The sequence below is a fragment of the Cupressus sempervirens genome, chromosome 3, assembly GCF_028749045.1.
Source record: "Cupressus sempervirens isolate cs-2001-9-10 chromosome 3, ASM2874904v1, whole genome shotgun sequence".
In the NCBI taxonomy this organism is placed as follows: Eukaryota; Viridiplantae; Streptophyta; class Pinopsida; order Cupressales; family Cupressaceae; genus Cupressus; species Cupressus sempervirens.
This window is the reverse complement of record NC_143120.1, coordinates 512,603,039-512,618,800: the sequence shown is the minus strand read 5'-3', so window position 1 is coordinate 512,618,800 and position 15,762 is coordinate 512,603,039. Positions and strand designations below refer to the sequence as shown.

The window sequence follows — 15,762 nt, the reverse complement described above, 5'->3', positions numbered from 1 at the left end:
ACCTGGCACTTGGCATCGTCAGTGATTGATTGAGTCAATTAATGGAGCTTCATATTATAAGTTATTTATTAAAGCTATCTTAATGAATAACTTTACCATTATATTGTTATAATTTGATGATGTGTTGAAGAAGCCTTTTAAGTGAAAAGTGTCCTCATGAAGCTTTTAGCTTGGGAGTTATTTATTCAAAATTATTAACTGAAAGCTTCTAATTGAAAAGTGTATTGATGAAGCATCTTTAAGGAAAAGTGAGGTAAAAAGCCAAGCTTCATTTTGTATTATAAAAGAGACTTCATGAAGGAAAGGGATTCATTCTTGACTATTGATTTTTATTACTTGTGAATTTTGGCTGAAGGTATCTTCAAGGGTGTGTGAGAACCGATTCTTCTGCTGATTTGCACTTTGAACCATTGAAAGACGGTGTGAATTGTGCTCTCAATATTTGAGAATTAATTCTGATTATTCTGGTTGGAGTTTTGGTGTTGTATACCAAAATTATCCAATATATTGCTACAAGTCAAGGAAGGGTTTTGAGACCAAGATTCCCTTCATTTCTGTATAAGTTGTTGTAGCTTTGAAGGCCAAATTTACAGGCTGCCGTCTGGAATTACAGGTCTGCAATAACTGCTGTTGGATGCCCTATTTCTCTTGCCTTCCACATTGTTATCTATTTTTCTAGAAGGTGCTTGACAGAGCTGCAAATTGGCATTCATTACCTGCAAATTTACAGGCTGCCATCTGGAATTACAGGTCTGCAATAACTGCTGTTGGATGCCCTATTTCTCTTGCCTTCCACATTGTTATCTCTTTTTCTATAAGGTGCTTGACAGAGCTGCAAATTGGCATTCATTACCTGCAAATGCACATTGATCTGGGCAGCCAGTTTAGGAGGTGATTGTGGATTTGAAAGGGCTGCAAATACCTGTTATAAAGTACCGTCTGGATTGGCAAGGGCTACGATTGACTTCCTGCAAACATCTAAGGCATGTAAGGGTAATTGAAACTACTGCAAGCAACATCATAATTCTCCCTATCACATTCAAAGCGTGGTGTTGGAAAATATAATCTACTGCAAGCATAACTTGGTGCCCAAATTAACCAGGTTCTTATTCTTAATTACAAATTACATGAGACTTATTTGTAACAAAATTGCAGGTGTCCAATTTGCAAGCCATTGGTTCTATATTGGCATTGTTTGTAGTTGTTTGTTTAATTGTTCATTTCAGCATTTCATATATCTTTGGAAAATCCAAAAAATATATATATTACAAAAAAATTGCAAAACCAAAAACAAAATAAACACATTCTTCATCATTGCTACAGAGAGAGCTAGCAGGGCTCTTACAGTGGCATCAAAGCGGTTTCTTGCCAGCCTACAGGGAACTGGGGTTCAACATGGCACAGAAATACATACTTGGTATGCACTACACCTACAGTGGTCATACTTCTCCACCTAGGGATGGAAAACTTGAGATACAGTTTGGCAGCATAGGTGACAGGGGTTTTGGTGGTAAGTAGGAGATATTTTCCATAGCAAGTCAAATTGTGATATTGCTATCAGAATTCAACTGTGTAGTCTTATTTTGTGTCAAACTCTTTGACTCAAGTTTCATGAATAGTGGTTCACACAAACCCATCTCTCATGAAATTAAATGGAATAATTAGCACTTATTGGATCTAGGTGATGTTTGCAGAGGTGAAGCACCGGGAATTCCTTGGAGATTACCCATCCTAGTACTACTCCAGCTTGAGCATGCTTAACTACAGAGATTCCTCCATGATTGAACCCACTCTACTTGCAACCCCATTTGCAAAACCTTCACCAAGTGTTGTGCCTTATGAACCACTCATTACAAAGCCCCTTAAGCTCATCAGATGATAAGTTGGGGATATTTTCCATCACAAGTCAAACTGTGATATTGCTATTAGGATTCAGCTATGTAGTTATTTTTTTGAGTCAAACTCTATGACTCAAGTTTTGTGACTAGCGGTTCACACGAACCCATCTCTCATGATAATAAATGGAACGCTTAGCACTCATAGGATCTAGGTGATGCTCACAAAGGTGAAGCAAGGGGACTTCCCAGGAGGTCACCCATCCTGTACTACTCCAATTTGAGCACGCTTAACACGGAGTTTCCTCCATGGTTAAACTCACTCTGCTTGCAACCCCATTTGCAAAACCTTCACCAAGTGTTGTGCCTTATGAACCATTCATTAGAAAGATCCTTTAGCTCATCAGATGATAAGTAGGAGATATTTTCCACAAGTCAAACTGTGATATTGCTATCACTAATCAAGATTCAACTGTGTAGTTTTTTTTGAGTCAAACTCTTTGACTCAAGTTTCATGAGTAGTGGTTCACACGAACCCTTCTCTCATGAGAATAAATGGAACACTTCACACTCATTGGATCTAGGTGATGCTCACAGAGGTGAAACACCAAGACTTCTCAAGAGGTCACCCATCCCAGTACTACTCTATCTTCAGTACGCTTAACTACGGAGTTTTCTCCATGGTTAAAGCCATTCTTCTTGCAATCCCATTTGCAAGAGCTTCACCAAGTGTTGTGCCTTATGAACCATTCATTAGAAAGCCCCTTAAGCTCATCAGATGATAAGTTTGAGATATTTTCCATCGCAAGTCAAATTGTTATATTGCTATCAGGATTCAACTATGTAGTCATTTTTTTGAGTCAAACTCTTTGAATCAAGTTTCATGACTAGTGGTTCACACGAAACCATCTCTCATGATAATAAATGGAGCACTTAGCACAAATTGGATCTAGGTGATACTCATAGAGGTGAAGCACCGGGACTTCCTGAGAGGTCGCCCATCCCAATACTACTCGAGATTGAGCACACTTATCTACGGAGTTTCCTCCATGGTTAAACCCGCACTATCGTCAACCCCATTTGTGAAATCTTCACCAAGTGTTATGCCTTAAGAACCATTCATTAGAAAGCCCCTTAAGCTCATCAAATGATAAGTAGGAGATATTTTCCACAGCAAATCAAATTGTGGTATTGCTGTCAAGATTCAACTATATTTTATTTTGAGTCACTCAAGTTTCATGACTAGTGGTTCACACGAACTCATCTCTCATGAGAATAAATGGAACACTTAGCACTCGTTGGATCTAGGAGATGCTCACAGAGGTGAAGCACAAGGACTTTTTAGGAGGTCACCCATCCCAGTACTACTCGAACTTGAGCACACTTCACTAAGGATTTTCTTCCATGGTTAAATCCACTCTGCTTGCAACCCCATTCACCAAGTGTTGTGCCTTATGAACCATTCATTGGTGATGCTGGTGGCTCTAGAGGTTCAGGTGGTACAAGTTACAGGGATGTTGGCACTAGTTCTGACATTGGCAAGGAGGCCAGGGAGACATTTACAGACCTTGCACAAGGTCAGCACCATGTTGTCGATGTGCTACAATAGTTGTTTGAGACATTGCAACGCATTGCACTCCCCAGAGGTCAAAGTAGGGAGAGAAGTTCAAGAGTGATTTTGTCAATTCGCACAATTTCATAGTAGATGACAGGACTAGAGTTGGGGATAGAACTAGAGTTGAGAACCGGATTAGAGTTGATGATAGGATTGAAAGGACTAGATATATTGGTGTTTATGATAGGTCAAAGTGACCTACTTTCCTAGGACCAGAGGTTGTCGTGGCCAATACTGAGGCTGAGGCCATGTTGTTTGTAGATGATGTTGTTGCTCACTATGTAGAGTAGGATGCTCTTCTGCAAGCCATCAAGTAGAATCTGAACTTTGAAAAAATTCTTACACAGAAGTAAGAGCACACTAGAGGCAAGCTTGCACTTGAGAGACAAAGGCCTAGACAAACTGATTTGTGAGATGTAGCTAGCAAGATGACCATGGCCCACTTTGATGGCAGTGGGAAGGTCATGAGCTTGGGTTCATAAGCTCAATATTTATCTCGCATTGTGTCTCATGACTAAGGATGCCATCCTCTTTGTTGTGTTGCATTTGGATGGAGTAGCTCATGGTTGGTGGTATCATAGATTAGTCACTTTTCATCATGACTAAATTACATCCTACCAGGAGTTTGTTGATAGACCAGTGAGGAGATTTGATCAAAAGGATCCAGAGACTTACTTTTGAGATCTTGCTCATCTCAAACAGATTGCCATCTTAGAGTTTTATATTAGTAAGTTTCTAAGGCTCTTTTTCATGGTTCCCAATGTGACAGAGAAACGCTTGGTTATGCTATTTACAAAGAGGTTTTAGGAGCCACTCAGAGGGTGGTTTAAGGCATTCGCCTTTTCTACAGGGGCTCATCAAGAAGGCCAAGAACATGGAGTTTTCAGCTCCTAAGAAGAAAGCACAGCCTAAAAGTAACTCTCCACTTGTACATGAGGAACACCCACCGATTACTAATGAAAAAAGAAATCAGTTAGGAAGAATGATGAGGCATCACGTGAGGATTTGAGGAGGCAACTTTGCAATGGGTGCAAAGGCCCTTATGATAAAGGACGCACCTATTCATTGAGGCCTAAAGGGGAGGCAAACCATTCTATGTGGGTCTACTATGATGAGGTTAAAGTTGAATCTTCACAGTCGTCTATTGGTTTAGATTACGATGATCAAGAGTTCACTAGGGTATACACAGTGAGGAGTACATACAATTTCATATTTGACCCCCATGTGCAAGATATTTATTGGGAGCAAAGTTTGTTTTTGCCTAAGTCCGATGTTTGGCATGATAGCTCAGACAGCGCAAAGAAAGGGGAGCAAATCTAGACTCCCTAATGAGTTTCTTCCTTGTGATGTTCTGGTTTCTACATCATCAACATTTGTGTTGAGTATGGTTCTACAGATCATGTTATTTACGCTAATGGTGTTGTATTTATGGGGATCATTTGGTGATGACATGGATATCATGCACATTTTTCCATGGGCTCCTGGTGGAGGTTGGGGTTCGATGTGTTACTATATTGTAACTACCTAAGGACAAGCAATCTTAGGGAGGGAGGACTGTAATGTCCTCATTTTTAGCACGTTCTTGTAACTGGGAAAGGACAGTTCATCAATGCGACCCTCGTGAGTTGACAAATAGTTTTGAGGGTCTTTGTTGATTGACTTGCTATTTACAGTAAGTCAATTGTGGATGATTACTATTTTTAGCAGTGCAATGGAGGCACCCGATTTTTGGCATCATCAGTGTCTGATTGAGACAATTAATGGAGCTTCATATTATAAGTTATCTATTAAGGCTATCTTAGTGAATAACTTTATCAGTATATTGTTATAATTTGATGTTGTGTTGAAGAAGCTTTTTAAGTGAAAAGTGTCTTCATGAAGCTTTTAGGTTGGGAGTTGTTTATTCAAAATTATTAAATAAAAGCTTCTAATTGAAAAGTGTATTGATGAAGCATCTTTAATGAAAAGTGTGAGGAAGAAGCCAAGTTGCATTTTGTATTATAAAAGAGACTTCATGAAGGAAAGGGATTCATTCTTGTCTATTGTTTTTTATTACTTGTGAATTTTGGATGAAGGTTTCTTCAAGGATTTGTGACGACTGATTCCCCTTCTAATTTGTACTTCAAACCATTCAAAGTCATGGAAAATTGTACTCTGAATATGTTATAATTAATTCTGATTATTCTGGTTCAATTTTGGTGTTGTTGTATACCAAAATTATCCAATATATTGCTGCAAGTCGATCAAGGGTTTTAAGACCAAGTTTGCTTTCACTTCTGTATAAATTGTTTTAGCTTTGAAGGCCAAATTTATAGATTGGCATTGGGAATTACAGGTCTGCAATAACTGTTGTTGGATGCCCTATTTCTCTAGCCTTCCACACTGTCATCTCTATTTCAAGTAGGCACTTGACAGAGCTGCAAACTAGCATTCATTACCTGCAAATGCACATGTGATCTGGGTGGCCAGCTTAGGAGGTGATCATGGGTTTGAAAGGGCTGCAAATACCTGTTATAAAGCAGTGTTTGGATTGGCAAGGGCTGAGATTGACTTTCTGCAAACATCTAAGACATGTATGGATAGTGAAACTACAGCAAGCAACATCATTAATTCTCCCTGTTGGTTCCCAAAACCACAGATTGGAAATCCAAGAGTTTGCCAATTCTCCGACAGAATTCCACAATCAGTTCTGGCCAATGAAAAGGAATACTTCTTGATCCCCCTGCGCTTCATGCTCCACTACACCTAGGCAAGTAAACCTTCGCCTCAAACACTGACTACTTGGTTCGAGACTTTTCTATAGCAAATTTAAGCTTGGTGAGCTCTCCGGATGGCAAAATCCTTGAACTTGATCAAAATAAAGTTGAATGTTGAATGTTTGAACTGAATGAATGTTTTGTGTAATATCTGTCAATAATGGATTTGATGCTTGTAAGAAGGAAGATATAGATTTTTTGACTTCAAATATAAATCCAATAATACTCCAATGAGTCAAAGGACTAGTGCCTTTGCTTATTCAGGCAATAGAGTCAACTACAATGAAGATTATTACGTACAACTTAATAAAGTTCTATGCACTTGAACTATAAACAATTTAATAATCAAGACACAACGGATCAAATATATATACACAATTTTAAACTAGTCCAAATTGCACTTTAACTCCTAAGGTAGGGAGACAAACTGGACCTAGATATGGAAACAATTTAATATTTCACTATATCTAGGATGATTGAGTTTAAAATGTAATAAATGACCCAGTCCACTTATTTGACATTTAAATTGCTTACGGAATCTAAAGATGATTATAAAGGAAGAATCAACTACAGTTTAAATCTCCATGCCTTAAATAAACAAAAGGTTTTTTATTTGTCATTACAGTATTATATTTGAATTTTGTATTACAAAGCCATATTTTTGCTCCTTATTCCTCCTTACAAGTGGAATGTAAAATACTTTTTCTTGTCAAATGTGTCTTTTTTCTTGTCTTCATGTCAAATGAATCATCCCTTATTTATACCTTAGATATGAGGGGACATGGTTTTTTAAATCAAAAATCGCATCTCTTCAAAAATGGTTCATAATCTTTTAATAATAAAAAGTAACTAATGTTTATCTTAATCGCACTTCTTCAATTATTATTTGGTATAGTGTTCTTTAGTGCCTTTTTGGCTTCAATCTTATGATTCATCAAATTCGTTGTCTTATAAAATGATTGCACCTTTTCAATGACTTATGGGTATCAACAATTGCTAGACTTTATCGGCGTAGATTAATCTTTATTCTTCAGATTATTTTTGGATGCAGCTTCAACATCATTTCCTGAATGTTATATTAAACAATGACAATCTTACCCACTTAATTGCTTGAAATTTTGATATATATTGACTAATTGAGAGTGAATGATGTGGACGTGTGCCATTCGGCTGAAATCTCTGTGTGTATAACCTTGACAATATGCACCTCTAAAGGGTCTGTAAAGTATAAACAAGGCCCATTCTTGACGCGGCCTACAATGAAAAGAAGTATTCCAAGCAATAGTGACACAGAGTCCCCACTGCCCTCTCCAAAATGAAGCACAAGATCACACGAGTCTGAGGCAAGGAGAATGAAGAGCGTGCAGACAAAGACTTAGATATGATGTTGAACCGTGAAACATCCTCTCCAATATCATTTGCAAACTGAAATAAAGCTTTCTTCTTTTAGCACGCTTCTTTTACATGTTGAACCATTGTCCAAACCCTTGACAATACTTGAATGATATTGTAATTTTGTCTTAAATACTGTCATCCTCCTTTGCAATTTGTCTCATTTCGTGTGTCTTATAATCGTCACCCAGTCAAGGAAATTGTCTTTATACTCAATCGCTCCTTCTGTATAGAGTTTATGGTGGCTTCATGACTTTGGTGTTAATAATGATGTCTCCATCTTGTTTGTTGTCAAATAATATCACACATTCAGGTTTAGCCTTTTGTTGTCCACAGACCTTCGTTATTGTTATTGTTGTTGGCACAAATATTATAATCAATTTGTGTTACCAATACATCAACTGTTCCATATTTGTTACCGCAAATATTGGCTGGGAATCCACGATGACAGTGTATAATATATTTTAATTATTTTGACTGCAATTAAATCTGCTCCCAATGATGCTAAAACATCAGAGAATTCTGCTTGCTGGGAATAAATTCTGGCTCAAACTTTGGTTATGTCCACAAACTAGTGATATTTCTTCATCATTGTTAATTTAATAACTTCATACTTATTCAATTTCATGTTTCTCGTGCAAGAGGATTACCGTGTTCCAGTAGCATGTTAATTCTATCAGTGGTTTTGTAAATAAGAGCGTGTGACTTGAACATATGTTTTGATACAGCAATGCACGACTTGGGATCACAAGGCGCCTTACTGAAAAGCTTCCAGTGTAACAGATGTTGTGGGTACTGTAGAAGAAAACCAATCCATTACCCTGCTACTAGCGTTCCTGTGCATGATAAATATGGCTCAGGTGGGAGAAGATGGCCTACGGTGTTTTGAAGAATCATAGAACTTGCTGCTGAGAAAAGAATCACCACTCGTGGAAGGCTGGGAATCACAAGAGTATGACATCAAATCTCCCAGAGTTGCTTCATTACTTGCATCCATATATGGAATGGTTTGGAGTTAAAACTGTATTAATCCTTGCCTGCTGGGCAACAACCTTCAACTAGTACATGATTTGTTGAGTTTGAAGCATATTCCCAACATACTCATTTGTAATGTTTGTATCAGGGGCAGTTGTACTCGTTTGTGCATTTTGGAATTCCTTAATTGTAGATGAAATGGTTTCAAATATTCTCACACCATATCCAGTTCTGTTTACTTCCATCGATAGCTTTGTTGTCCTCCTTTATTCTCATCTACTTCCAGGAATGCGTTCATGTTCCAATGAATTTCATCAATAATTATGCCTACCCTGCAGCAAATATCCATTCAATCTTTCTTGGGACCTCCTTCAGTGAGAGTGCTCTGGTGATGAGACATACTTTATTCCATCTATAGTTAAAGAAGTTTCAGCTATGCAGGCTCCTTCTAGTGTTTTGATACAAATTGTTTGAATATAAGTAGTGGGCAAGATCTAAAGATTTTCTCTTTGAAATGGTGCTTGGGACTCTAAAATTTTCCATAATTTAGAGTTCCATCACTTCCTATTACATTCTAAGTGTGGTGTTGGAAAATATAATCTGCAGCAAGCATATCTTGGCGCCCAAATTAACCAGGTTTTTATTCTTAATTACAAATTATATGAGACTTATTTGTAATAAAATTGCTAGTGTCCAATTTGCAAGCCATTGGTTCTATATTGGCATTGTTAGTAGTTGTTTGTTTAATTGTTCATTTCAGCATTTCATATATCTTTGAAAAACCCAAAAAAATTATATAATCCAAAAAACTAAAAAATTGCAAAAACCAAAAACAAAAGTAACACATTCTTCAACATAGCTACAGAGAGAGCCAGCAGGGCTCTTACATATATAGACCACAAAATAGCATGCTTAACATGGAATGAAAACTAAAAAACACTATAAATCATTTTCTGTATCATTCTTTCGATTACAAAAAGAATAAGTATCTTTTTGGCAAGATAAATATGCCAAACTTAGGTTTAATACAAGGGCAGTATGGATTCTGTACTTGGCCATAAAAACCTCTAGGATCTTGCTCAATACTATTTCCACACAAGAATATTTTCCATCGAAGTTTAAAATATAATCATTCATTATTTGCTTTGCCATTGATACAATCAATTTACAGTAACTGACAACTTTCTAACACTGACTGATGACTAATTAATAAATGACAGCATAAGTTTTAGTATCTCACACTATAACTGTAGAGTAGCTGATGACTGTACTGGGCATAAATAACATATATCTATAGGGAGTTGAGCTAGTCATTTTTTCCAAAAGATTAATCTTTATAGGAAACTACTACCGCCGTACTTAAGGATCTCACAAGAGACTATTAAGCCATGTCACAAATCCCATGTGGATAAGCGGGACACTTATAAACAATGTCCCCCTCAGCACTACCCAAGGGGTTCGAACCCGTAACCCACCTATAATACCATTGATAGGGAGTTGAGCTGGCCTTTCTTCCCAAAAGATGCATCTTTTCAGGAAACTGCTACCATCCAAGTTAAGCATCTCACAAGAGGTTGTTAAGCCATGTCACAAATCCTAATGTGATATATTGGACACTTACCAACAACATCTAAAGCATTAACTTATTTTGCATAACTGTTTGCTCCTCCATAATTAATTTCTTTTTAACTGAATATTCTTGCACAGCTAATTTATCCTCTGCATATCTGATTATGCCTACACAACAAAATAACAAACACAAGAGTGCATCCTTTAGGCTTTGTGGCAATACCACACCAGTGTCGAAAAACAAACACCTTCTTTATAACATAACTATCCAAAAAATAACCAGAATAAAATGGTCCAAAACACCCTCGACCCTAAATTAAATTTGTTCTAAAAACATCTTGATCCCCATGCTTGTATTTATGATAGTCTCTACTTCTAAGTATTGGCCAAATTTCCTAACAGCTTGCAAAGTGAAAAAGTTCTAATGCGCAAAAGAGAGAAGAAAATCCAACGTGATGATTCCGATTACCTATGGTAGTTATAATAAATATAAAATGCACTTTTTTCAGTGTTAGCCACTGGGTGCAGTTCTTCTAGACAGTATTTTTGTCCTGACAATTTTAGCTCTACAAGTATTATTTGCCTAGTAGGCCTTTCTCAGATTTCCTGGCATTTATTGTACTTCTATTTATTTCCTTTGGGTAAAGGCCCCAGCAGAACCCTTAACTAACCTATCAAAAAAGATATAATTCACGATTTAGGTAGGGGTCGAAAGAATTGGAACCTACAAAAAAGTGTGAATGTCAGTCAAATATTCTATTAATATTTTAACACTCCCCAAATAGCCAGTTTTGTGTATAACATATATAGCCTAAGTTACTGATTCTAGTTCTAGTTCTGATGTTGGTGCAGGGTTCTGAAGCACATATGCGCAATTTTGTTTATTGGATTTTGGATGCATTTGGATGGGTCTCTATAAGTGTGTGTGTGTGTGTATTTTTATTTTATATTTAAATAAATATATACTTAATAATAATATATATAATATATAAACTATAATTTATATATGCAAAGAAATGAAAGAAATATATACCCCAACTGCCAAAGTTGGAATCCAAATGCAATTGCTTAACAGGAAGAAATGAGGAGAGAACTTTAGATGACTATGCGTGCAGATTGAACCATTTATGACAATGAAGGGAAGTCCAAAATTTCCTGCCTAAACAACTAAACAAAGAAAACAAAGAAAACAAATACCAAGCCTCCCAATACACTCAGCAGTGGATGCACTTTCAACGCCAAACTAGTTAATACCATGTTTGTCTTGCACTAGAAAGATATTGTTCAATATTTAGAGGCGTGTTATAAATATCACATACTATAATCATCGTGCACAAGATTTAATGGTGAATAGCGCATTTCTCTGTCTATGAATACTATGGCACAATTGTTCTTTTCAAGTTCCTAACCAAAAACACAAGCCCAATTTTCAGCTGTTGCGAATGTATATATGATTTATGAACTCTTATATGATCAAAGACCTCCCAGACATCAGCTGAGTGGCCTAGAGGTGCATGATTCAGTTTTGCACGTGGAAGAGGTTCAAGCTTGCTATGCCAAAGAAAAGAAGAAATGAGCAAAAATAATACTAGAGAAGCAATCACATTTGGATCCCAGGAGAGCACCCGTGCAGAATCCAAGGGCATCCGGGCATCCGTGCACACTAGCACCAACATCTAGGACAAACCTAGACACACTCATATCTTAGTATATAACACAATTTTTTTGTTTAAGTATGATAGTTTGAGGTGTGGCTCTTCTCCTTTGACACCTACCTCAAGCTAAACTTTTGTTCTTAGCAATCCTCTCTGCTAGTGCTAACCATAATTTGATTGCCTAGCTAACTTGGCTCTGGCTAGGGCTCTTCTGTAGATTTGTTTACGCTAGAATACAAGAGGCTCTACATCTAGCATTCCTTTTTCTATTTGACATTTTTGATGTAATGTCAACCTTTTCACAAATGGGCGATTATTTCTGTTAGAAATAGGAATTACTGAGGGACGAGGTGGGGGGTGAATCAGTAATTTACAAACTTTAGTCGCCAACTAGATATTATTTGTTACTTTAAACCATACATAACAAAGTAATAAAATAATGTTGAATAGTAATAGTAACCATGCACAAAGATAACTCATAACACCATATTTTGTTAACTAGGGAAAACCTGGCCAAGGGAAAACCCCAGTGGGGATGATACCCACTAGATAATATACTGATATATAAGTTCCTTGTTAGAGGATGGACCTTGTTAGGAGTCAATGAGAAAATTCAATATAGAGAGTCCCTATTAGGAGACTTTGAATCCTTGTTACGAGTTGTGCCAACCCTGTTAGGAGTTGTAGTACAGTAGATGCAAGATGAGCCCACTACCCAAACATCCACTTCCAATTGCATGAAGAGCTCACTGCCTAAGCAAGTAATCAAACTTCTAGAATATAGGTATTGTAACTTCTTTCTTAACTGATCTCTAATCTTTAGCTCAATCTCGGATCACAAAAGATAGCTTTACAAAACTATGCATATATCGCTTTCACAAAAGTTCGCATATAATCGCTTAACACAACTACTACAATACTTCAAACTTCTTATCGCAAGATGTTCTTTCTATAAATACCATGCCTTTTCATAAATTGCTATTGGGTTGGCTAAGACCACAATACACTTTTCCAACTTAGAGTAAACATCTAAGATGTCGGCCCTAATTGGTCAAGTAATTATTTTGTAAACAAATTAATTCATTTTCTTTAATTTCATTGTCCTGTTTCATTGGTAAAACACGAATATCTCTTTTTCATACAGTCTGTACTGACTTTCGAGGTTATACACGTCATCATCAACATGTATACTATCTCCATCTAACTTCGCTAGTCATAATATGATGTCGGTAACAAGTTACATACAAAACAATACACTGTTGTATACCAAATTCATACTTAGACAATTTTCTAAGTACCAAAAGTTAAATATCTTTATTTCCAAGGTTTCCTGTAAGCATGTACATCATGTGTTGCCATAAATGACAATAATTACATATCTTCATTAGCCAATTGTCAACAATCTCCCCTTTGGCATTGATCACAACAGAATAGGGAAAATTGGCTAAGTATCAAAAACTTAAAATAAATAACACTTTAACATCTATTACAATTTGTCCATCTTACGTATGCTCCCCCTTACAATATGATTTCATACTTTACAATATTATTTTCTCCTCTATACCTAATTTACAATTTTCTTATGTACTTCTCCACTTTGACATCAATGACAAAGGTTAAAATGTCAAAAACTGTCCATCTGCTGTCAAAATCTCTGTAAACATCTGCTTTACACTGATAGTATCTTCATGCAATCATCAAAACTTGCCTTAAGATTGTTCATACCTTTAGCCCATGTATCCTTGGCTAATTCAGCAAAGGTGAGAATTGCACATAGGGCATATGATGCAATCTCAACTACATTAAGGTCGGAGTATAAAAAGTTAGAATAAGTGTCCTTGGCCTTGACACATTCCTCCAACTGTCTCTCAACAACAGATATTTTCAGAGCAATAGACTCTCTAAAATTCGACACTCTCTTCAAAATTTGTTCCTTCCGAAGTTCCAGTTTCCTGACATCATTATGAATATTGGCCACTTGTCCTTCAAAATCGTCAATTTTACTAGCAGGATGTTGTAACTGGCTAGATAGAGCCTCAAGCTCACTCATCTTTCCTCCAATCTGACTGTCAATGTCCTTAGTCAACTTGTGAGATAGGGCACACTTTATGTACAATATCTTGACATCCTGTTGACATTTCCGAAGTTCCTTGATACAAGTATCAAGACTTATCAAATCGTTCTTGATATTCTGACAAATAGTGCTAAACAAGTTAGCATCATGTGAGATCTATGCCTTTGTTTCTGCAACATTTGAAAAATTTGTGAATTCTTCATCAAAAGATTTTAGCACTGCCTATGCCCTCTATTCAGGATTTGCTTCTGTGTGTTGCACTGCCAGAGTACTATGTAATTTGTCAGTAACCTCCATCAAGGTTCTCTGTAGGCTCTTCACTATCTTGTTCTTTTGAATAAGTTTTGACAAGGATGAAATCAAGTCAATTTGCTCATCATCATCAATTGTTAGGCTAGCAAGCGAAAGCGGAGTAGATGAACTAGAAGGTTTAGTATCATCTTCCCTTTGCTTCTTTTTAGCTGCCTCTTTGCTTCTTTCTTCTTTCTCTTTCTCTTCCCTTTCTTTTCTTTCTTTTTCTCTCTTCTCTTCTTCCTCTATTCTCTTCTCCTTATCTTCCTCTATTTTCCTTTTCATTTCTTCAACTAATCTTTTCTTTTCTTCCTCAACTTTTCTTTTAATCTCATCTTCAAGCAATTTCTGATTGGTCTTTTCTATTTTCCTTTTCTCTTCCTCTAATAACCTCTTTTTCTCTTCAATTTGTCTCAATTGATCTTCAATATCCTCAGTGTGAGGTTCATTCTGTTCAGAACTCTCAAACGGGTTTGTATCATCAATGTTAATGGTAACATTGGTCTGATCTATCTACATTGTGTCACCACTTACTAACACTTCCGAGGTTCTAGGTGTTGGTGAAGATGTTGCCTTGGACTCTATCATCATCTGACTTATAGCTGCTGCAGTTTCACTTCTTATCTTTCTCACCCACCATAAACAGAAATGGTCTTACTTTGTTTCTCAAGTAAGGTGTTAGATTGTTCAGCAATCTCTTGACTTCTTCTTCGTCATCAGTCTTGCATTTTGTTCTTAAAATAGACTTCCGAAGTTCTAAGTCCTCTTCTCGAGCTAGTGTCTTCTTTTCAATGAGTCTGTCATAGACTTTCTAGTTTACTGTGCCTTCAATATTTTTAAGTTTCAAATTATTGGCCATTATGTATGTCACAGTAGAGATATCAATCTAATCTTTCTCAAAATTATTATACAAATCATAAAATTTGATCATTTGAACAAAGTTGTCTTCATTAGCAATAGCTGAATTTATCTTCTCTATCTTTGGCTTCCAGGGTTGCCGACTTTTGCCTACTAACTACTTAGAAGTAGTTACCTTCTCTAACTGTTTAGCTTCTTCTTCTTCTTCTTCTTCACTAGACTCAACAATTGTCAACAATGTCTTTTGTCTCTTCCCTAGTCCAATGGCTTGTTGCTTGACCATTTTTGTCTTTGTGGTCACAGTTTCCACTAATCTCTCTAATTTCCTCTTCGACTCACTTGTTTGTACATCTAATATTGCTGCATAGGGAATGCTCTGTTCCAAAGATGTCTCTGCAATAGACACTGACAAAGGTTGCACATATGTTATACCTTGCTTCATGGTCTGCCTAACTACCTGTGACTCACTCTCAGTCATACCGGCTTCTGTTAAGGCTTTCTTCATTATTGTTTCTATCTTCTTATGAAATGCCTTCTCCAAGGATGCCTGATGAGCTGATTGGGTAATCTCATCATAGGTTCCATATCTATATTGAGCTTGGTCCTTCTCTGATTTCAACAATAAATCATGTATCTAACCGTTGTTTTATCATTCAATTCATAACCTAAGGGACCAAGAAATGTTTCCCGAGGTTCTACTGCTTGAATATAAGTAAAATCTGTATCAACCATAACACAAATA

At 36.7% G+C, this 15,762-nt stretch overlaps 1 protein-coding gene across 2 annotated transcripts in view; it reads right to left on the bottom strand.

Annotated features, from left to right (window-relative positions):
• Positions 1 to 15,762, bottom strand: part of LOC149567424 (fatty acid amide hydrolase-like) — a 255,275-nt gene that overhangs the window by 201,594 nt on the left and 37,919 nt on the right. The window lies entirely within an intron of this gene.